The sequence below is a fragment of the Dioscorea cayenensis genome, unplaced genomic scaffold (genome assembly GCF_009730915.1).
Source record: "Dioscorea cayenensis subsp. rotundata cultivar TDr96_F1 unplaced genomic scaffold, TDr96_F1_v2_PseudoChromosome.rev07_lg8_w22 25.fasta BLBR01001134.1, whole genome shotgun sequence".
NCBI lineage: Eukaryota > Viridiplantae > Streptophyta > Magnoliopsida > Dioscoreales > Dioscoreaceae > Dioscorea > Dioscorea cayenensis.
This window is the reverse complement of record NW_024087525.1, coordinates 1-21,693: the sequence shown is the minus strand read 5'-3', so window position 1 is coordinate 21,693 and position 21,693 is coordinate 1. Positions and strand designations below refer to the sequence as shown.

Sequence of the window (21,693 nt, the reverse complement as noted above, 5' to 3'; positions counted from 1 at the left end):
GGCCCTTCGCCTATAGGCTTGGCAGGGCAAGCTACCTTGATCCGCCTTCGGCTTCGATTCGTTATGCTCAGCAGCTCCAACAAGCCCTAAAGTTTCTTGCTGCCTCAAACTCTGCCAAGAAAGCGCTGCTTTACGTTTGATCCTATGTGCCCAGAGAACGCAATGCGTTCTCCACTTTCGGATCTCGCAAAGAGAAAACGTCTTTTTTCCGATGAGTTTCTCTCTCATTCGCGGAGCGAAGAAAGCGGGGCTTTGCCCCAGCTACCGCTATCCTTAGGGAAACCCAAAAGAGCTACCGAAGGAAAGGGATGCAGTCTCTCCCTTCGCCAAGGGAGAGGACAGAGCAGAGAAGAAAAACGTCCTTCGCGCAAGTTTGTTTTGCTTCCTGCCCAAGCTTGGCTCTTCGACCAAGGAGGCATTCTGGTAGGAAGGCCGACCACTACATAAAAGCGTAAGCAAGCACTTGGCTTGGGGAGCAAGCTACCTTTCTTTGATCCACTTTCCCGGGCAGGGAAGAGAACGAAAAAAATGGCAAAAGATGGTGGCCGTGGTAGGTTCGAGGATCTTACGCGGCGGAGCGAACTCTTCTATCGTGTTGCATTTCCTCTGGCGGCGTAGCAGCACCCCCTCGATCCATCGTACTAGAGCGATCCGAGGAAGAACGATTAGGGTCATATTCGGTCCCTTTCTACAATGCCAATAGACGAAGTGCTTCGTTTCAGGTCCATTTTTTTCGCTGCAATCGCTTCGATCCACCCCCTCGGTGAAAAACAGTAATACGCCCGGAGGAATTCCTCCCTGCGGACTTCCCCGTACTCAAAGTGAAATGTCTAAGTGCTCTCCCCTTTAGGGCTTTGTCTCATTCTCTCTCTCGTCATCATTCGATTCTGCCCCTACTTCAATGAAAGCTCCTCCTCCTTATCCTCAAAGATCGTCGTTGGTCCTTTATCATCTCTTTCTTTGGTCATTGATTGTTTAGAAAGCCATGCCTGCGAGAAACGGGCCCCCTCTTTGACATCAGATCTTGTCATCCGGGCGGGCAGCTTCCGGTCCGGGTGCTCAACTTTAGAAGTAGCGCCTTTTTGAATAAATATAAGTAGGGCGACTTGCTTGTGTTAAACATATAGCGGCGCCTTCCTGATAAGAGACCAGCTTTTAGATGAGAGAAGGCCTGCTTTTTAGGAAGAGCTTTTTGATGGAAATAGAACGTCGAGACTTGCCTCTTGGCTACTTAAAAAAAGTGGTGGAAGAAAGTGACCCGCAAGAGGCTTCTTTAGATCGTTTCACTCATGCTTTTGTAGAAAATCAAACTATTCCCCTTGGCGCGCACGCACCGCACCCTTCGCTATGTTCTTAAATGAATGAGACAGCACTCGCTCAGATGTCGTCTCTTCCCTTCGACAATAGTGTCTGAGGCTTCATCCCCGAAAGATCAACTGGCGCAAGACAAGCACACTCGTCGGCAATCAAGATAGGGAACCATCGGAGAGGAAGGAAAGCGCTGGTCTTTGAGATTCGAAAAAAAAGTCTTCGGGATCGGTTGATAGCAAACAAAGATAGAATGGCGAACAAAGAGAAGGCTATTGTAGAAGGTACGGTGATCGTAGAGGTAGGGGGAGCAGTAGGCAGGGGTGAACTTCAGAAGAAAGACAAGGAGGTGGCAATGCCGTAGGCGAGGGCCGGCGCCGGAGAAGTCGGATGCGGCATCTTTGATGAGAAAGGGGACAGAGAATAAGCCGATTGGTGCTCAGCGCACGGGTTTGTGCGGACCATGGATGGTCGTGGAAAAACCCTAACAGGAGAAGGAGGATGAAGTTCGGTGGAGGAGGAGGCGAGTTCCCTAAATCCATTGGTAGAAAGCCAGTTGCCAGTTAGAGTGAGAGTTGCCAGCCTATCTAATCTACCAAAGCCTAGATAATCGGCGCCTAAAGAGCCAGTTGCAGAAAAAAGGTAATCTATCTACTTGAAGAATTCATTTTATCCCTTGGATGTGGGTCAAATAAAGTCCCTTGCCATACAGTAAGCAAGAAAGGGCAGGGCAACTCTTTGAAAGTCAGGAAGTCATGGACTGATTAGAAGGCCGGCTTGAGCTTTCTTATAGAAGAGTTATGATAGGTTTAATACCCGCCAATCAAAGCTAGCTTTCACATTGCTTCTTTCTAAAGAAGGAAAGCTTTTTAAGGCGCAATAAAAAGGATAAAGAAAAAATTCAAGCCAGATGCGACTACTTACCAGTTCCTTTATTAAAGGAATAAGGGTAGGCGGAAATAGGCTTAATTGGGTTGCTAACGTGCTAAGCAAAGCCCATTCAATTGCTTCTGCTTTTTCGCTTCGCTCGAACGATTTCTTTTCTTCTCGCCTGTTCCAGGAATGAGATTACTAGTTGTACTTTGTAACTGGTTCTATGGTATAAAAACAGTAAAAAAGGAAAATCCTCTGCCCCTTTCATTCCATTGCTAGTTCGGGGGGATATCTAGTTGCAGAAAAAAAGTAAGCCCCTCACGTGAAAGAAAAGGATTTTCTCCCAAGGCAAGCTCAGGCAGGAAAGTTTGAAAGCGGACAAGGGCCAGCAAACGAGGAAAGAAGGAAAGTCTTTCTTTAATAAGAAAGTCGTAAAGTTCCTTCTGTAAAAGCATCGATTGCAGTTCGAGTTTGAGTTGCAGTCCTAAGTTATTCCCCTTCTTTCTGTTGCATTGTCAGAAACTTTTTTCTAAGAAAGGGAGGGAGCAGGCTCGGCAGGATAAGAGGTTACTGGATAGGCTTAGCCCGCAAACAGATATGCTACTGGTTTCCTGATATGCTGGATAAACTACTACATCCTGATCACGCTCACTGGACATGGAAGCGCCCGGTTCTACTGGTAACAAAAAGGCAATGGGAGTTCGACTCTCCCTCGATCTACTTTACCGACAAGAGCTCTGAATGAGCAATGAGTTTTCTTCTAGCTATTCAAAGCAGAGGCAAAAGAATAGAATATTCTATAGGGCTCCTGCTGGTTAGTTACTATGGCCACGCCCGGAACTGAACACGAAACCCTCGTAGCGATTCAGAAAGAGTACCTTGACGCCCAGTTGAACCTCATACCTCACTTCTACGGGACTCTTTTTTGCCCTCCCTTTCAGCGAGCGCAACCCGTGCAGCACACCTTTCCCTTGCAGCCAGCGCAACCCTTGCATCGCGCGATTGCGTTCTTTCGCGCTCTTCCTTCGTTCGCTGCTTTATAGCGCGCTGCGGAGCGCTACTTAAATGAATTACGATAGAGTAATTCATTGCTTGAAAGCTTTAACTTTCTAATAAATAAGAGTAAGATAAAAAAAGAAAAAAAGAAACAATATCATAACCCCTACCCTTATTCTTTCTGAGAATCATAAATTCCGGCTTCACACTTAGTTGGGATTTTAAATTGAAAGAACTATAGCATCTGCCCTTGCTCCACCAACAGTATTCGTATCAGGAAATGCTGCTTCGGATGCTTCTATATCAACTCTATGTTTCTTAATCTCTTTCTTCAAAAATTTGAATTCCGCTTTTGATGCTTCAGTTGATCCTTCAGCGGACCTTTCTTCGGCTTCCTTCCTGGCCTGGGATTTGTTTGAAAAAGAAAATTCCGAAGCTTGATCGGTATCATAGCCTGGGACTTGAAAAGCTTGTTCAACCCGCCGCGGAAATGCCCTTCTCGATGATTATTGAGTTGGTGGAGCAGCTTCCCGTTCATTCAACCGAGCATCTTTGAGTTGAGCTTGCTTTTATTTGAGTTTGAGTTGAATGAGTCAGGAAGTCTTCCAAAGGTCTTGTTCCTGTAATAAGTCAAGATAACTTAAACCCCTTATAGCTGGCATTGGGTCAAGTCAAGATTCGAAACTTCATATCTGATCCCCGGTACCAGATGCATTTCACATCTATCTCGCATCCATCGAGAGCCATACTAAGTCTTTCCTCACTCGATCTGACAGTTCAGTTCCCTTTGTATCTGACGTTACAAACTAAGTAACTCGTCCAGCTGAACTCGACCTGAGGGTGCATCCTCCTTAATTAAAGGTCACCTAGTTCGCTTCGCCACATTGATTTCAAAAGGATCTGCACTCACATCCCCCTTTAACTCACAGAATTTAGCAAACCAAGCCGGAGAATACAAGCGGAAAGGGGCTGCGCAAAGCCTTCGGTGTGTAAGCGCACGCCAGATAGGAGCACACGTGGGAATACGCGCGAGGCGAGCGGAGTGAGGGAATTCTCATCCTCAAGCAGATTTACCTGAAAAGCGTGATCAACGTGGAAAGCTCTTCTTTCGAGCGTCTCGAGCATTTTTTTGTTGAGCCTTCCAACCTTGCCCATGAAAAAAAGCTAGCTTCAAGCTCTATTGTAGCCTTTTTAGTCGTCAGCAGGGAATGATTCCGGTTGAATTCCCTCTACGTATGCTGCTTCTTCTGTTCAAGATTACTTCCCAACCCGCCGCCCTGGTTCTAGATTCAGATGCGTCTTTGGATGCTCCTTCTCCGTCCGCTCAAACGTACCTTTCTTTTGGGTGAACATAACATGTATTCTTTTTCGATACAGTACAGTAGACTGAACACCAACCGGAACGTAAAAGCGCAGTATATTAAGTCAGTCAAACAAGACTCAAGACTGATCACTAAGCGAATCGGAAGCTGCTAAATCCTCATATCATAAGCTTCGCCTGTGACTGTCCTACTCTTCCAAGTCAGTTTCGAATCTTGACCCACAGTTGTAGTTTACGTTACAGCTGGATCGGTTGGTTCGTGCGGAACAAGAGAAATCCTTTTCTGAAGTTTTTGTTGCTATTTGATCGATCGGTGCGGAGCTAGCTGCATGAAATTGCCGCCGAGATCTCGGTGCTACTGACCTGCCATAAGAGCATTGAGACTATCACAGGCTAGCAGTAAGAAGTCGAACCTCGTGCTTTCAATCCCGCTACCTATAAAATATAGACTCCGATCGCTCGCAAACTTGCCGCCCTCCCCGCTAGCCTTTTTCTTTGTTCTTTGTTGTTTTGTCCCCTCGAAGAGTGACCGGGTTGGCTCAATGGTTCGTCCATCGGTAGTTTCCGGGATTGTTTCAGCTTAAGATTGCGATTGATCAGGTGATAAGTAATGTTTTGAGGGTACCACGACTTAAGCGCTAGGTCTGGCCTAGTCTACTTGAAAGAAAGGTTGGAGGAACTCTTGTCCCAGTGAATTTCTTCCTACTCTGTTTCCTTCTCTATCAAGGGCGGTGGGTCTCATAGCAAACCAGTCGTTCATCTCGCTTGGGTTGGTGTTAAGTGTCTGGTGTTGGTTCCGAGAATGCAAAGAAATCAATGCTGCGAAACTTCAATCTTTGAGCAAAGGTGGGTTGGTTCGGGTGGGGAAGGAAGAAGGAAATAGCTATAGAAATAGCTTTAGAAAAGCGTTAAGAGAATAGCGTGAACTAAACTATATGTAGAAAGACCCAGATGCGAAACTCTATAATCAAACATCCCTAGCGGCTCCCTCCCTGCCCCTCGACCGCTTCGTTGCGCGTGATTCTAGCGTATGCTCAGCTCCTACCAAGCACTAAGCACAAAAGGATGCTGCGCTACCTGGATCAGCCCTATTCTAGGTCACCTTCTACCCTCTTCCTCTGCTCTGAGTTGCCAATGGAAAGAAAGTGAGTGGGAATGTACTATTCAATTACCTACCCGTCTCAGAACTCACTACATCGAGGTCGAACTCGTGCTTTCGATCTCCTGCTGTGCGAAAAACAAGAAAATGTTATATTATAGAAGGAAGCGCGATATAGGAGCATCTAACGCACATTGAGCGAGCAGTTCAGGTCACAGGCGTAGAGACCTTGTTCCATCGGTTTATCCTTATTAGATAGAAAGAAGTTACTAGACTAGAAAAAAACTTAGATCTTCAAGCTGGGTCTAGAGAGTTGATTCCAAATCTGAAGAGAAAGAAGAAGCGATAACGAAGAACAAGGTCGGGCAAGCCTATTTCCATGAAAGGAAGGTCCCAGGCCTCTCTGACCTACTGTGAGCTTAGCAACGGAGTATGCCCAGTATAAGGACAGGTGGCATAGCGATCCCTCATCGAAGTGATTTGACACCACATCTCGACCAGATCGTCCCTGCAGAGCGTCTTTTCTTTGGAGCGAATTCCTTTTCAGTAGTTAGTGTTAATTGAGCCGTGTATCGTGAGTCTTACGGATCTGGCTCTTCACGAGACCTTGTTGGTATGGCTACCATAAGACTGACAATGCGAAGTCACAGGGTTGACCTCCTGAGGATTTTTTTCTTCGACTCCGTCCCTAGAACTTGAAGCTAGCTTTGAAACAAGGGCGGTGGGCTTGGAAGGAAGGACGATAACGACGAGATCTACTATTGAAGGAGCGAATGAAAGAGCGGCATGCAAGCATTTCGAATAGAGTGACGCTAAAAAAGAACTCAGCAAAGCAAGAGCGCACCGCAGCGCGCAAGCAAAGGCATTAAGCCGCCAATGTCACCGAAGCTACTAATATTGGGATCTATACTAATCCAATGCCAAAACATCAAGGGGGACAAGTCACCACTCAGAGACCTATACCGGTACAAACTAATCCAGGACCTTATGCCAGCGCTTACACCATCCGAGCTTGCACTGCCGCTCGAAGAGAGATGCCTATGAGACCCATAAAATCAAAGAAATAGGTAATTTAAATTCAACACTCCGCAGTCACTTTCTTTGTCCCCAGGAATCGAAGTTCCAAAAGCAGACGAAATCACTATTGAACCGGACCTCCTCGCTGCCGCTCAATTCATTACCAGGAAGAGGAAAATTCGGTAGGTTGAAAAGGTTAAGAAGGAAGAATGCATCCGAACGAATGCATCGGAAGATGAAAATGACCCTTTTTTTAAATCCCTTCGTCACCTACTAGTGAGCCGGAAAGCTTAGGGACACCTCTCCTTCCTCTCCCCCTTATCTTATATAGATAGAGTTGTTTTGCTTTCTAGCAGCCTTTAGCGCTTCTTCTTATTCCCTGCGGTCGTGTGGAATTTTCGCACGCCCGAGTGGATTCACGGGGGGGTGAGAACCGCACGGCCACGCATGAACAATCCAAAAATATAACTCAATAATATTTCTAACTTCATTCTAAACATAAAAATCATGAATCGACGAAGAAGATGATAAAAAGGGATTTACCGACGAAGAGAAGTGATAAAATGAAGAGCCGGCTGACACGTCCAAATATGCGTGTAAACCGCAAGTGCACGGGTGTCAAAGTAATAATTACCCCGGTGAGTGGGTAGTCGAATCCACGAGGGAAGCAGGGCTACTAGTACTAACTTCTTCTACGCTTTCTAACCTAATGATAAATGGAAAGGTGTGGTGATCTAATGTGTGAAGAAATGAATACGGAGACAAATATGCAAGGGTAAAATGGATGGAGATCTCAATCGATAAATGTGGGGTATTCGGGCAATGCTCCCCTAGGATTCGGTATTAGGGTACCGAATAAGCAAAGTGTTTCTATTATGAGTAAGTTAAGTCGTGGAAATCCAAATATAATCGGATCCGACCTCCCGATCACCGATACTAGTCCCCTCTGAGGTCCCGGTGGAGAAATCGCTCAATCTCAACACCTCACACCACATATAGTACCCAAAGCACTCTAGGGATTCCAAGAGTTGTATCGATTCCTAAAGATTGATCAAACCCCTAATTCTCGGTGAAGGATCCTAACCCCTACAAGGACTCGGTGGAGAAATCTCTCAATCTCACGCCTCACACCAAATATGGTTGCATAGAGCTTAAGGAGCGGAGATAGAATACACTCAATCGGAAGGGAGAGGGGACACTCCACTATCTCATTACTCACCCTCTCAGCCCTCTTTAACCTTGAAAGTTCTAACTCTAATGGAGACCTCTCTCACATCAAAGTAACAAATCATGCAAATCCAATCAACCACAAGGATTAATTAAACAAGCAAGCAATGAGAATACAAGATTAAAAACTTAATCAAACTCGGATTAAATAGAAACACTAAGCAAATCCACAAAAGATGAGAATCCTAGGGTTCACAAGCCCAAATACCCTCTAGAGTTTTTAGTTCTCCATGGAGCAACATATAAAACACACCATCAATGAATGAAAGTACATTAAAAAAACCATAGAAATAAACCCCTTATATATGAGCTGATGGCCTTGATGGAGAGCTTGACGTCTTTGAAAGACCCACTCCGAAGCTAGGTTCACGGTGGCTTCCTTGATGCTATGATGGAGGAGGAATCGATCAAAGTTGGTGAGGAAGCGCCTCCAAAGCCGTAAAGACCTCCTCTCCAAACCCTAGCCGTCTCACCCCTCAAGAGCCGCACAAAGATGATAAAGAATAGGGCAAAAGCGGCTATTTATAGGCCTTAGATTGCGTCATCACGTGCCCTCACGCGCGGTGTGGATTTTCCATGCTGACCCGCGTGGGTCTCGAAATCTCCAGCGGCCGCGTGAGCGATGAATTCGCTACGGTCGGGGCTGACGTCCATGTGGTAGGCTATAAAACTTTTCTTCATCGGCGTATCTTTGAGAGGTCTTGCAATCTTCACAAAGAGAAGGAATATGAAGATGTGGCTGCCTTTGTCCCCTTCCAAATAGTGAATTGACTTGAATCTTCTTGGAAGTTGGCACATATCTCTACGTTTATGAACTGCTCTCGTGTCTTGATACTTGAATTGAACAAGAACTCCCAACATTGTGTCTTTATAGCCTATCTTTGCTTCTTTTTTACTCTTCAAGGCATTCACAACCTATATGCATAAAAGAACACCAAATACACAATATGAGACATAAGCCCACGGTAAAAAAATGATGCTCAATGCATGTAAAACATATAAAAAAATATGTCTACTCAAGCACTTATCACCGGCGGAAAGACTTTGCTAAAATCCCACCAAAGCTGGGCGCAATGGACTCGGGAGAGTATTGTGAGAGTGTTTTTCAAGTGAAAAGGAGTCGTGAAGAGGGAGAGAAATCATCCTCTTTTAAACAGAACTCATGACTTTTGACGTTTTGTGCATCCACACGGGCATGTGGAAATTCCCCACGCCCGTGTGCCTCACTCAAAAAGCTCCACAGGCGTCGCCGCCCCTGTGCGCTCTCGGGAAAAAAACTCTCACTGACTTAGAACGATCTCCCAGGGAGTGAGGAAAAATATCACGCCCGTGCGCAAGACCACGGGCAGGGCGCACGCCCACAGTAGCTTCCACTGGACAGCCGAGAAAAAAATATCAAGTCTTCACGCGCCCGTGCGGAAATTCCCCACCAGGCGTGGACATTCACATGCCCAACAAGCGAGGCGTCTGCGTCCCTGTGTTTTCTCGGGATGGAGGGAGCAACTGCAGAGTATCGCCTGCAGGCGTGCGAAGTACCCATGCCCGTGTGTGGTTCACAAGGTCACCGCAGGCGAGTCAAGCCCCTGTGTGTTCTCGAGGAAAAATCTGCCCAACTCTCGAGAATTCCACGCCCGTGCGGAAGTACCGCAGGCGTGCGCCCGGTCGCATGGTCGTCCACGAGGGCGGCCGCGCCCCTGTGCCCTCTCGGATGAGGTCACGGTACACATCCACGGGCGTGCGGGAAATTCCACAAGCCCGTGTGTTTTTCTACGGATGACTTAGAAAAAAACACATGCAGGCTCTGCGAAATATTCTAAACATGTTTACACACTCGAGCACCTGCCCTATTATGCAAAAATTTACGAGATAAAAAAACACGAAATAGAACTCAAAGCGACCAAACTTACGCCAATTCTCAACAAAAACACACAATGAATTCTTTTAAAAACCCACAACAAAATCGCAACACAAGTACTCAAAAAATTGAAACACCAACACTAACGGTTTATTCATGTAAACAACTAAACTGAAAAGATACGAAAAATAGTAAACACTTTGGTTGCCTCCCAAGAAGCACTTGTTTAACGTCACTAAGCTTGACGTACCTTACCTCACCTCATGAGGGTTCATAAATGAAGGTTGCCCTCTTACCCATGGCTTGAAAGCATGATGAGCAAAGTCTCCTGAGGATAGAGGGTGTACTCTCGGGCTTCGGACCACTTAGCAATGGTTTGTCCAACTTCCTTGGCTCATGTACGTCTCCAACAATCTTGGAGCGTTTTCGGTGGTGTCTCCGAGCCCTCTTCATTTTTCGAAGCACCTTCTTCAAGATCCCCGGGGTAGATGTTACTTCTTCAGTCGAACCAAGCATCATTACTTCTTCATTGCTCTCCTCTTGGTCGAACAATCCTTCATACGGATCCGGGTTGAACATTTCCTGCATATATTCATCAACAATTTCATCAGTAGTACCTACAAAGTATACAGTGTCATCAAAATCGAGAGAATGTCGCATGGCTTCAGCAAGGCGGTATGTGAGCTTGTTATCTCCAACTCTCAATGTGAGCTCCCCGCCGTCCATGTCAATCAATGCTTTGGAAGTCCGCAAGAACGGTCTCCCAAGTATCAAGGGTACATCTGCATCCTCATCGACATCTAGCACTACAAAGTCAATCGGAAAAATGTACTTGTCCACCTTGACAAGCACATCTTCAATGATGCCTCTCGGATGTTGCACCGTTCGGTCCGCCAATTGTAAAGTCATCCGAGTAGGCCTAGGCTCACCCAAGCCTAGCTTTTGGAAGAAAGTATATGGCATAACATTGATGCTCGCCCCTGAATCCGCCAATGCCATTTCCTCACCTAAGTTGCCGATGTTACACTGAATGATGAAGCTTCCCGGGTCTTTCTTCTTGTTCGGCATGTTCTTTTGCAACACCGCCGAGCATGAAGCATCAAGCACCACTGAAGCACTCTCCTCCAATTTCCTCTTGTTGGTCAATAGGTCTTTCAGGAACTTTGCATACTTAGGTATTTGAGCTAATGCCTCAACAATAGGAATGTTGATGTGGAGTTGCTTGAACAAACTCAGGAACTTCTTATACTGTTCATCCCCTTGGTTATTCATCAATCTAGAGGGATAAAGGGATTCTTGGCTTGAAAGGTGGGGTTGCCACCTCTTTCTCTTTGTTCTGCTGCCTCCTCAACCTCTACAACCTCGAGTGCGTGTTCTTTCGGCTTCTCACTCGGAAGCCTCCCTTCAACCTCACGACCACTTCTCAAAGTGATCGCCTTCACATGTTCTCTAGGGTTGGTTTCCGTGTTGCTTGGTAAACTTCCATGTGGCCTTTCGAAGAGAGACTTAGCAATTTGCCCCACTTGATTTTTCAAGATTGTGCAAGGAGGCGGTGTGATTGCGAAGTGTAGCATCGGCCCGATTCAAACCTTGTATTTGCAGTTGAACAAATCTAGCCAAGTGCTTCTCCAAATCATCATTCGGGTTTCCAAGCACTGAAATTCTATTTTTCCACTTGAGGGGCTTGTTGTTATTGTTGGAAACCCGATGGCCCCATGGTCTTCTATGGTCCTTGATTACTCCATGAAAAGTTGGGATGATTCTTCCAACTTTGAATTGTAGGTATTCTATGTATAGATTCCCTTGAGGTCTCATTCCATTACCTACAAAGTCAACGTTCTCAATTGAAGAAACATCACCAATGACGATTGGGCAATCGGAGGGAGCATGCCCTACACCACAATCGATGCAATTGGTCACGGCCGCAACTCTATTCGAAGCTATAAGATCTAGCTTCTTACTCAAACTCTCCACTTGGGCCGCCAATGAAGATTCTTGCATCAATTTCATGGAGACCCGGCCACCTTTTTCTTCTCCCTAGCATTCCACTAGTAGCTATTTAACCCCAATTTCCTCAATCAATTGATGAGCCTCATGGGGGGTCTTGCTACCTAAGGTACCTCACATCGCCGCATCCAAGAGTTGCCTTGTACTTGGGTTCAAACCATTGTAGAAGGTTTGAACAATCATCTACTTTAGGGAATCGTGTTGCGGACACTTTTCGAGGAGTTCCTTGAACCTTTTCCCATGTCTCAAATAGAGACCTCCAATTCCAACTGCACAAAGGATGAGATCTCATTCCTAAGCTTTCTTGATTTTTACGAGGAGGAAATAGCGGGCTAGAAAAAGCTTCTACCATCTCCTCCCATGTAGTGATTGATGCTCTAGGTAATGAGTGTAGCCACTTTGCTTTGCTCTCTCCCTTTAAGGAAAATGGGAAGGCTCTCAATTTGATGGCATCATCCGTCACACCATTTATCTTGACATGTCGCACACCTCAGGGAAGCTCTCTATGTGATTTGTTTGGAGCCTCATCGGCCAAACCGTTGAATTGTCGTGGATTGCTTTGCGACATATGGATGAATGCCGGCTTTAGCTTGAAGTTCGATGGTAATTGGGGGATGCACAATACTCGATTGTGTCCCCAACATGCGAAGGTCCAGCATAATTGGATAGTGTTCGTTGTTGCTCATTTTGTTACGCCATGTTTTTCGAGATCCTTCTACTTCCAAATCAAGCTGGATTATGCTTTGTTCTTGCACGGGTTCTTTCCCTTTTTCTTCTAAGTGTGCGTTTCAAGCTCGGGGTCTCCTTCAATCAATATTGATGGATTCCCTCGAGTCATAACCCTGGAGGCGGCACCAAAAATTAAGAAAAAGAAAATTAGAGCAATGACAGAATAAGAAGATATGAATTAGAATGTGTGGTGAAATAGCTAAGAAAACAAAGTGCAAAGTATCTCTAAACGCCCATTCACCGATAGCGGCGCCAAAAAACTTGACAAGTTCCCATTGCTTATATCCACAAGTGCACGGGTTTGTCAAAGTAATAATCCCGGGTGAGCGGGGTCAAATCCACGGGGAGTAGGGGAGTAAAGACACTTAATTCGATTCTTAGCTATGTGGAGTATCAACAATGATAAGTGTGATAATGATTCAATTCTCAACAATAAAAAGAAACAAGTAAGAGAGCAAAAGTAAGGAGGAGGTAAGGCAATCGATAAAGATGGGGAACTCGGATGATGCTTCACCTAGGATAATCACTTCAAGTACAAGAACTCTCTATTATGCTTCCTAATCAATGCAATGGTGAGTCGTGGAAATCCTTACATACAAAGTCCCAAATCTAAGGTCAACTATACCTAACTCTATTCATGTCCCGAGGAGAGATTAAATAACCTCTCACCTCGCACTCAAATAAAGTTGTAATGAGCTCTAGGGATTCCAAGTGATAAATCGCTTCCTTATTATAGACCTAACACTTTGGTCTAAGCGGAAGGTCCCTAGCCACAATTAAGCCCTAGATACTAAGATCCCTTAACGCTTCACTCCATTGCATGCGAAACTAGTCTCCCAGTGAGGTTCATCCCTTAGACCATTCACTCTATTATGGCCGTAAAGAACTCAAGGACGTAGGTAGAATCTATCACGTCGCGAGGAGAAAGGGGCGACTCCCCTGCACTCTCGACTCACCCTCTCAACTCTCTCCAACCTAGCTTTTGTCTAACGCTCGTGGTGTGTAACTCACTCACAAGGTTACCAACAAGAACACTCAACCCTAGTGTCACTCTAGGGGAAATGTTCATCACAATCAAGCATTCAAGGTTGGAACTCACAATAAAACATCAATTTATTGAAAGCATAATAAAGAAGTTGAATGAAACGAATACATCCTAGGGTTCACAATCACCCAAATACCCACTAGGGGTTTAGCTCTCCATGGAGCTAAGTACAATCAAAGAAATCGAATGTAAAAGCAATGAATCCATAAAGAAACCCCCTCGATGGTCGTGTCGATGGTCTTGTGGAAAGTCCTCTACTCGTTATCCAAGGATTCCCTCAGTCCTGATGATAGGATACGCCTCAACGAAGCTCCCCTACCAACCATCTTCCTAAGGAATGACGATGTCGGAGCCAGTAGAACCTCTCCAAAACCTTGGCTAATACCCCTCAAAACCCTAGCCAAGCCCTCTCTCAAGTTGGGGAAAAGATGGAGAAAAGAATACCAAAAATCGGGGCTGAATCGGCTTTAAATAAGAGTCGAATCGGGCAACTCCACGGGCGTGGATGCTACACGTGCCCTGTATTGGAATTTCCACCCGCGTGGATAATTTCCACAGCCCTGTGGATTCTCTCGCTTCTCCCGATTTCTAGACCGTGAACATTGCTACTATAGTACTTTAGCAGTAGTGTTGCTACGGTCTTCGACTCGAATAACGTCCCCAATTCCATACTTTCATCGGGGTAACGCAAAGCGGGCACACGCTCACGCCGTGAATCACTTGCTTCTTCAATGATATATATGTTGGTGGAGCTCTTGTTCTTATATGCATAAAGGCGGAATGCTCGAGTGTGATCGCCTTTTGTGCCCTCAAATGGATGTGCTCACTCGAATGCGAGGGAGGTTGGCACACACTCTAGCATCTCACACATGTCCTATGTCTTCGCATTTGAACCTTAGCAAGATCTCCTCCAAAATAGGTGCATTATGATCCACATTGGCCTATTTCCTTCATACTTAGCCTCACAACCATACTTGCATAAAAGTAACATAAAAACACACATATTAATGTGAAAACCTCGAGAAAAGTAATGCTCAACATAAGGAATGAACACTTAGATTCATATCGCATAAGCACTTATCGCTGATCGCCTTTTGTGCCCCCTCAAAATGGATGTGCCCACTCGAATCGAGGAGGTTAGCACACTCTAGCATCTCACACCGACCTATGTCTTTATGCTGCTTGAACCTTAGCAAGATTTCCTCCAAAAATTGGTGCATTATGATCCACATTAGCCTATTTCCTTCATACTCGGCCTCACACCCCTCACCAGTATAAAAAGTAACATAAACACACATATTAGTGTAGAAACCCAAGAAAAGTAATGCTCAACATAAGGAAAGAATGCTTTCGCGATTCATATCACACAAGCACTTATCAAGTACACTACGCCATCACGCTTTTTGTTGTCAATGAAATTCTTCCTATCTTTCTTGCATCATAGGTAAGGCAAAGCACTTTCTTTTAAAGAAGCATCTCGTTCCATCTTTCTTTACGTTAGTTAACCCACCATTTTCTAAGAAGGATTTTAGTAATTCGGGATCTATACTACTTGGAATGGCTCTATCATGATTGAGAAATTTATCTAGTGGCATTCCGATCACGTAATCCTTGACAACTGCATAAATCACTACAATTTGTTTTTCAATTGGAAGTGGTGAATATTGTGGTTGTTTGGGCATTTCACCATCTTGCACCTCTATTGAGTAAATGGCCGAGTCGTAGCATCAAGGTATGAACCAAATTGAGCTGAGGCATGCCATTTGCGCGATATTGTGCCAATTCTAGATTTGAACTACTCATGACTTGTTTTTCATAGCTTCAACTAAGCGTACGGAATCCACGCCGATCGACGAGATAAAGCCAACGTTAATAGTCGGGTCTAATTTCGTGATAAAAGAGCTCATGCTTCCCAATGTGATTTGTCCATCCGTAATGGGGATCACATTGGTGGGGATATAGGCCGATATCTCTCCACTTGCGGTTTCAATGACGGTAACGCAATGTATCGAGCTACACTGCACTCGTCGGTCCGATCGCTTTAGCTGCTCTTTCTAAGAGACGAGAATGTAAATAGAAAACATTTCTTTTGAAAGCCTCACGGCCTGGTCGTCACGTAACAATAATGACATTTGTCAATATGCCACCGTCAGCTTTACTAAGATCATCATATATTATTAATGCCCGCATTCCATTATCGCAGTAAATATTCCCCCATGGCACACCCGCATTATGGGGCCGTAAATTGCAAAGGAGCAGGATCTAAAAGCGATAGTACGCTACAAGAATGGAATATTCCAAAGCATTCGCTTCGGAAGAATTTGAACTAATTGTGCCACAGTCGAGGCGCTTCTGTCCAATCGCTACATAGACACAATACAATGTCTCACTCGGAGAGGTACCCCTTGAGTTCATTTGCTTTTGGTTTAATATAGTATCGATAGCTATAAATCTGCTTTTTCCAGTTTGTTTTGTCCCCGATTATAAGTTCCGTTGACCACGGCCTATAGGAACCGTGCTATCCATCGCTTTTTAAGCCCTGCTTGCATAGGATCGTGCATGATTACGCTCAATAATCCCCTCAGGGGTTTAACTCGACTAAATCGCCTTCATTTGTGATCGCTAGAGCCCTCTTCCATCAATAGGTACTCCCAATGCGTCAACCACATGGCCATAGCCTTTCCCAAGGAACATCCACAATAGATCCAGTTATGCTTGACAAGATCTCCTTCTTTAATAGCGGTACCACTACCAAAGACAACAATACCTACATTCTCATTCTCAAGATTCAAGGCTATTCCTTTCACAATCACGGGCAAATTCCACCATTTCTCCAGCTTGAATCTCGCTCAATCCATAAACACGTGCAATCCCATCTCCAACTCGAGACCACCTCGACCGATCTCATCCACTTGAAAATTCTTGTAAAAGTTGGTCATTCTACTTTCTCATAGAGTCGTGAGTTTCGTATCTCTGGGAGATAATTCCATACTTGAAAAAGAAAAAGACGTATGATATAGTCAAGGGAGAAATCTGCTTTACTAATTTACTAAATATAATAATAATTAATTTCGAGAGGCGATTAAGTGGGCTCTTTTGCATCCAGTTAGCATATAGCTAAGGCTCTTTAAAAATTGGAAGAATAGCTCTTTTCTTTCTATCTATTTATGATAAAACGAGACCACTCAATGCCACCTTGGCAACTCCGAAAAGTGCATTAAGGCTAGTGGAACTGAAAAGGGCCCCTAGACAAAGGACCCAAGACTTCATTGCTCGATTCAGCACTGCCTCGGGAAGTGCTCACATCAACTAGAATTTTGATGGAGCTTTCCCGATGGGTTAGAGTGTTTACGAATTAGAAAGGGGAAAAACCCATTCTCCAAAGTAGTGAAGTAAGCTAGGACAATAAGACAATAGGTCTCATTGGCCAAGCCAGCTATCAGTCAGTGAGTGGGAATCAATCCGTAAAGAGAGAAGGTGCTAGTGCTCTCAATAAAGTACTATATTTCTTCGCTTCAAAATGGGCTTTTGAAGTTCTTGCCTTCTTTTTGTTCTCGCTCTAGTTCTACTGAGTGGATCGGGTAGAAGGTCTAATGGATGAATCCTACAAGAAGAGGGAAGAACTATCATGTCATGAGTGGGATAAGCTCGGTTTGTAGGGACTGAAGTGCTAGAGGCTCGAATGTGGCTCAAGAGATTGTCCGGATGATGTGGGACTCCCCGGGTTCTTGAGGAAAGCTCTTCAAGTTGCTAATTTTTCTACTCTTGAGACAAGGCTCTTAGCTTCCGATAGTTAGTTTACGCCTTCTTTCCCTTAGTCCGAAGAATTCCAAGGCTTTGCTTGACTCGATTCATTCTCTACAGAGTACTCTTTTTGAGCTTTGAATCTCTTTGCTTGAACTTTCGAATGAAAAACAAAGAAAAGCAAGGAGAAGAAGAACAAGGACAAACTTTCCAAAGAAGTAGTGCAAAATGAAAAGGTCGTGAGACCCGAAGAAAGAAAGCTTTAACTCTAGTAAGCTACCCTTGGTAGGGATGTACTTTACTGGCGATACCAAGCTTTGGTGGAGAACTCCAGCATGCCGATGATGCTCGGGCTGGTCGACTACCTTCTACCCGCTCGTGGGATGAATTTCTCGAAGGTGTATGAGGATTACCCGAAGAGGAGAAAGTTGGGTCTGCATGAAGCCCTAAGGGCGACAGTGACTCGGAGCCGGATCAATCTTCTGCAATTGTTGGGGACTCAACGCACAGTGAAAGGTATCACTTCTCATTCTCTCTTTATGTGCGCTCACGACCTTGAATGGCAGGAAGCCCGAGCCATAGTGGACATCGAGCCACTCATAACTTCATTCGAGGCAACCATTGAATGGTTTGGGTTGAGCGCTGACGCTATCACGCACCGCGTCAAGGCAATCAACTCCCGAGCCCAAAGTAGTATGCGGTAGAGTGCCTCTCGAGAATGAAGGCATGTATTTTGGCATAATTATTGGCCCGATATAGGTGAGGACATCATGAAGCTTATTGAAGTTGTGCCAAAGAAGACAAGTCTGAGAGAAGATGAGAAGCTGGTCTTCTTCAGCCTTTGCCATTCCCGGAAAAGGCCTTGGCAATCCCTAGAGTGCACTCGAGAGGATCAATGGTTTACTATAGGAGTATCTCGTGCACTATGTGTCTACTCGCAGAGCTCGGGCTAAGGTTAACTTGATGTGGCCGCTGCCTCGCGTATGGGTAACACCCGCATTGTCATCATCTCCCTTAAGGAGGCTCGTGGAAGGGTTCCGAATCTCACCGCCAAGAGAGGAAGAAAGAATAGGTGCTCTCAGCTTCTCGCAGACGAAAATGAAGAAGCATGCGACCAAGGGCCTCCTCCTAAGATATTGGACCTAATTTTCTCCGGGACCTGCTAATCAGATTGTACGAAGCGGCCCGAATGGCAGTAGCTTAGCTGTTCTCCGACTGATTCTCCCAGGTCTTCCATGGCTTTCTGCAGAGATGAAAAATCTAGTTTAGACCTTCTGCGTGATTAAACAATTTACCAGGTAAGTGAACCATTTTCTCTAAGTGTTCAACCAAAGTAGCACACGAACCATAACCGGGAATCATTGGGGTTAAAACAATTGCTAGAACATGAACTCATTAGTGCCCCAAGCGTATATTGACCAAACTCGGTAGCAATTCCATATCATCAGCCTCAAACCCCCATTTCCTAAGATAGTCCCTAGCACATTCTAGTTCCTTCACGCAATTAAAAGCTTTCCGATAAATGTTTTTAGCACTACTATAGATCAATTCCTCATCAAAAGTTCATAGCTCTATCCTCACAGTACTTTGGAGACTCACACCGCCTTCGCCTCAAGCACTTTACCTGCTTAAAAGGGAAAACACTTCTCTCTTTCGTACAAGCTTCGTAATCAGATGCTTATAGCCTGTTCCTCTTTGTGGTTCTTTTTGCTCAAACAATATTGGTAAAACTCCCTCCCAAAACCTTATTAATTTGGTTTTTATCTTCATCTTTAATGGCAAATCACTCAATGAGTTAGCTAATTCCAAGTATTGTTGGATACCGTGAGAAAAAGAACCTTCTCATAGAACATTGGTTAACAAATAAATAATGAACAAATTTCACTTTGGGGGCAGCCCCCTGCTTGGTATTTTATGTGCAATTGATAATTATCATATATTTCTTTTACGTAAGGACTTTAACTAACTTTCTTTGGTGGACAAGACTTCATCATCATCATTATCTTCTTCTAGTAGTTCACACAATTTAGAAGGATATTATCCTCCCGACTTCGATGGATAAACTCTTTTCAACAAGCTTCTTATGAGGACATTCTCGCTGAGCCATTCTATTAATAAACAACCGCAAGCCCCTTTATAGAGCTCGCATTATTATTGAACGCCATTTTTCGAAAGTTCATCAAGCGGCATGACACAAACAAATCTCCTCTCCGCACGGGCCCGGCCTCGCCCAAGGATAGCTACTATACTTAAAGAATTTGATTTCACCGATTCATTTGATAGGTTGCATTTTTAAGTAATTTTGTTTAAGATATAATAAAGTAGAGCTATCAGAGGGATTCTATGTATCCTTATTCTATCTCGTGTTCGTGCATGTTAAAAGTTATTACCCGAGAAAAATTCTAACCAAAATCTTGCTGAAGTAATCACTTTTCTGTGGAATGTATGGTCGCTTTCTTGGTTTAAGGTCTCGCTAGTGTAGGTTGCACTGTTTAGTACAATTTTTGCTACGGGCATATCCAATCACCTCCACCTGGGTGACTTGTTCGCTTGGACTCCCATGAACCATTTTTCTCACTTACACATGATGCACCGTGATTCCATAAAAGCTCATTTTCTTGAAAGCAAGGAGGTATCCTCATCCCTTGTGCTGCAACCTTTAGAAATGAGAGTCTCCTTTCATGAGATAATAATCCCACGTATCAAAGGTTTATACAAGGTTCTAGGCGATGGTTGCTTTCTTTCTAATAGGGATAGTTTTAATGAAACGATTAATAATATAGGATGAAAGAAATGAAAATGAAAATGAGATTCTTATCCTGATATTGTATGTCCCACCTAAACGTAGATTTTCTCTTTGTGAAGTTGTGATGATGATCATTTTACAAAAATAATCCCTGCTACTATACTTAGTCTATGCGCGCATCATTTCATTACTCGAAAGACCCATCTCGTTGTACCCTTCTCACGATCTTCTGACTCGTAAGATTGTAACATCTATAATCTTTAAAATCATATAATATCTCTCACGAAAGAAGTTAAAAATTATTGATAGAAATCCATCAACGCTTTACATATTTTCAAAATAGTAGTAATATCGAACCAAATGGCTATTTTGCTACGAGGCTAACGTATAAAGATGATGCTGTTCTTTGCTATGACTGATCTTGTTGTGACATTACACATATTAATGCCTCTTTGCAAGAGTAGAAGCTCTATATTTATTTGTTGTTTATAATAAGAGGTATAATAATCATGTAGTAAAAGATTATGTCAAGTTAAGAAATCCATAACCGGATCTCAAGCAAAACCTATCCTATTATCGACAGATATAAATTATTTATGATTTTATCAGAAATATGAATAAAATTTTATATTTTTATATTTAATTAAAGAATTTTGTCAATTTAGCAAAGTTTTATTACCAAATGGAGAAGTTATGACTACAAAATAAAACCATAGCTTGTTGACCGTACGGAGAATATTTTAAGCCCCGTGATGTGTATTATGCTGTTGGCATATTCTCTTCCCAACCTTATCGACTATCCATTTCATCTATCTTAGACATATTATTCATGTGATTGTAATATTCGACTTTGAATATAGGCTTATATGGACTGATTTTTATAGTTGTTTCACTATAAAAAAGAAATGGATAATTCTATTAGGTGTTTACTTATTTTTTTAGAAACTTCAATTAACTTGAAATATATCAATAATTTTCTCAGTGGATAAAATATTAAATGTATTCTTGGATGTTGGTGGATAAGTCATGAGTGGATATATTTAGGTGTATTAGTATGTAACTTCGGTGTTTAGTGAAAAGATAAATAATATCTTATATGAGTTAGAAAAATGAAACATTTAACGAATATTATTTCATCAAAATGTAATAATGTAATTATCAACCTTTCATGAAGGTAAAAGACCATCTCCCATGAGTTGACCAATACCTGCAGCCAGGTCCATCTATACATACAACACACCATGAAATAAAAAAGCGTAGCCTGACTTAAATTCAAAGCTATCAACCATTGTCATGAGTACTAACTTATGACACTCTCAAATCATCCTACCCGCCTCCCATACTATCCAGTAAATTCAGACGCATGGGCTTACGCTTGTTTACCAAGCATAGTAGGACAACGGGTCATGCCGCCTAAAGAGAAAAAGAAATAGAAGCTGAGGAATAGTACCACCAACCAAGAGAACAAAAGACATAGAAAGTCCTCAAGACAGCACGTAAACAGACGCATGCACTGCCAGCACAATCGGCCTACTGTAACTAAAAGTACCAAAATTTATAACAAATTTTACCTGGACGATCAAACTGTGATTGAATATCTTCTTTTCTCTCCTCAACTTCTTCCTTCTTGGATAATTTGTCTAGATTATATAATTTCTTTGTTTAGTCAGAAACAGCTTTCCTTAGCTTGGGAGATGATTAGTTTACCATCGATCTAGACAAGACA

General features: G+C 43.6%; 1 non-coding gene and 2 pseudogenes across 1 annotated transcript; 1 reads left to right on the top strand and 2 right to left on the bottom strand.

Moving 5' to 3' along the window:
• Nucleotides 1–10: 10 nt before the first annotated feature.
• On the bottom strand, nucleotides 11–9,509 carry LOC120255683 (annotated as a pseudogene).
• Nucleotides 9,510–11,896: 2,387 nt separating this feature from the next.
• Nucleotides 11,897–12,005, top strand: LOC120255685. Its single transcript, XR_005535075.1, has one exon. It is a non-coding gene; the product is annotated as a small nucleolar RNA R71 (small nucleolar RNA).
• Nucleotides 12,006–14,915: 2,910 nt separating this feature from the next.
• On the bottom strand, nucleotides 14,916–16,467 carry LOC120255684 (annotated as a pseudogene).
• Nucleotides 16,468–21,693: the final 5,226 nt, after the last annotated feature.